At 48.2% G+C, this 2650-nt stretch overlaps 1 protein-coding gene across 2 annotated transcripts in view; it reads left to right on the forward strand.

Annotated features, from left to right (window-relative positions):
• The first annotated feature begins 2503 nt into the window (after positions 1-2503).
• The window catches only part of MYNN (myoneurin), a 17712-nt gene continuing 17565 nt past the window's right edge, over positions 2504-2650 (forward strand). For both annotated transcript variants that reach the window (XM_006018731.3, XM_014517497.2), the window contains exon 1: positions 2504-2568. The gene's annotated coding sequence lies outside the window, so the exon portion shown is untranslated. The remainder of the gene's footprint in view (positions 2569-2650) is intronic.

The raw sequence follows: 2650 nt of genomic DNA on the forward strand, positions 1-2650 counted from the left end.
AAACCAAAAACCTTTACAGCCAATTAAACATCATTTAATTCAGTTCATTCACTGTGATAAAACCTTGGAAACACAGTCTGATTTAAGGAAATACTGAACTGCCTACATTTATTCTAAATGCCACCAGCCTAAGCTCTGACTTGAGTAGATGCATCTCTTCCTATTTATGGCACAATAGGAGCCCTGCCACAGCTAAAATTGACACAATAGACACAAAAATGCTAACACTTAATAAGTTATGAGCATAATATGCAACCTGGATACTGATGTCAGTGTATCATTATTTATTAATATATTGCTCTGACTTAATTAATGGAAGCAATAAAGTGAGCTAGAAATCAGTACAAAAGAGCTAAATAAGCAAGCTCCCAGTGAACACTGGGGAACAATTACAAAGCAATGGCTTCAGGCCAAAGTGATACAATTTGTACCATGCTGGGCACCAATTAGATTTCCTGGGTGTGAGAACAACACTAAATATCAGTAGTTAAAAAGGCAGGAAAAAGGATGTCAATTTTTAGGGGCTGGCCAGGGAGACCTTTTGGTCATGAGCCACCCCTTGCAGACTCCTCTATTTGTCTGCAAATTGTCTGCAAATGTCCTATTGTTGAGGACACAGGCACTCCAAGAAACCTGCCTGCTTTAGTGCCCGTCTGGCTTGTTCTCATATGATGCCCCTTGCAGAGTCCTGTGTTTGTCTGCAAATAGAGTTTGCAAGGGCTCTCATATGAGAGCTAGCCAGACATGCACTAAAGCAGGCACATATAGTCTGCTTATTGTTTCCTTGGAGTGCTTGTGTCCTCACTAGTTAGGACTAACATTGTTCCAGGAATGAAGAAAGCTACAGGTGATGGACACAAATCAGAACTGCCCGGGTGATCTGACTTGATCTGCTGTCTGCAGCTAGGCTCCGATTTCAGAATTCTGTGATTCTTTTTCGAGGTACCTGACGATGCCAGGCCCTGGGAGCACCACTGAGAGGCACAGTCAGCTCAGGGGTGGGGACAGCTGCAACATGCTTTTTCTTTAAACATGCTTTTAACATGCTTTTAACATGCTTTTTCTCTGCATCCTTCCACACACATCGTCATCTCAGCTTGAAAATGCCAGCCAGGTAAGCAACCCCTGGCATTTGTGTTGCAGTTCTGAGCAAAGTTTATCAGCCTCTCCGACTGCTCTCCTTATCCCTTAGATGACCTCTAAGGCATGCTTTAAAGTCTTATCATTAACTATTTAATTCGCAGTATCGGGAAAACTGGGAAGTCCAGGATTGTCTGTGAAATCTGCAAAATCAACAACAGAATATAATAAAAATAAAATGCTGGCTCCCCAGTGGGCAGTCCACACTGCCGGGAGAGGAAGGTGTCAGCTGGCAAGGTGGAACAAAGGGCAGACGATAAGCTGGCATTTACCCTTGTGTGTCCCCATCGCTGCCGCTCTGCCTGTCAGTGCTAAGGGGAGGAGTCCCCACAAAATGCTGTGAACGGGCCATGAAAACCCCTATGTTTTGCCACAATTTAAGTAGGTCTCTGCTTATAATGCTTGTTTTGGAAAGGTTGGCGCAGGTGGATTTGGAAAGGGGGGTGCAGAGGGGCAAAGTGCAGCTTCCCAATAAACCAACAAACTTTTCTGCAGTTAAAAATAAACTTGAAGCTGAACTGACGCTAGGGGCCAGCGCGGGATCTTCCCATTTTAAGACTGAAGCAACAACAAATAGAACTGAACAGAAAGAGGTTAAAAAGCGCAGTCGGAGGCCTGCGAAACAGGCCGAGCAGGGCAGGGCTAAGGGCAGCGCCGGATTGTGACATGCTGAAGCCCTAAATAAACTACGTCCAGCTGAAGAGGCCCCAGACAATAAAAATAACCCAATGTATGTATATTTTTGTCATATTAGAACAGAAATATCCATATTCAGACAAAAAGGGAATCAGGACTCATAGCAGAGCTGGTATCTATTAGATATAATACAATAAAATAAAAAATAAAAGATATCAGCTCTACGGAGCGCTGATTCCTTTTTCCTCTAGACAATGCAACTACAACCTGGATACCCAACATATTTGGAGAATCATTTTCCCACATCTCCTTTATTTAAAACTTATACATTTTATTATAAAACTTGATATTGAGTAAGGTTTGGGGTTTTTTCTTGTTTAGAGGCCCCTCATATTGTGGGGCCCTAAACTGTAGGTTAAGACTAAATCCGGCACTGGCGCCAGGGCTGCAGCACGCCGGCCAAGAAGCGCAGAGCGGCGCCCCACGTGCGGAGGAACGAGAGCGAGAGCGAGCGAGAGGACGTCGACTACATCGCAGGGCCCCAGCGGGGAGGCCAATGAAGAGCGACCCCTTCCCGGACTACACTTCCCGTGGTGCCCCGCGCGCTGCACCGGGCTCCGGCAGCCGGTGGCGCGGTGCCTGCTGGGGAATGTAGTCCGCTCGCGGCCCGGCTCGGACCCATCCTCCCCGCGCCGCTTCCGGCTCGGGGCGGAAGTAAGGTCCCGGAAGCGGCGCGCGCGGCGTCATCCCAAAATGGCGGCCTGAGGTGAACGCGGGTCTCCCTCCTCTCAGGTGTGTGCGGAGCGTCTCCGTGCCCGGCCGGGGCCCCGCCCGCAGCACCCGGCCCGGGGGCTGCGGGAGGGGCAGGCGGAGC

This window comes from Alligator sinensis, unplaced genomic scaffold, assembly GCF_000455745.1.
Source record: "Alligator sinensis unplaced genomic scaffold, ASM45574v1 scaffold787_1, whole genome shotgun sequence".
In the NCBI taxonomy this organism is placed as follows: Eukaryota; Metazoa; Chordata; order Crocodylia; family Alligatoridae; genus Alligator; species Alligator sinensis.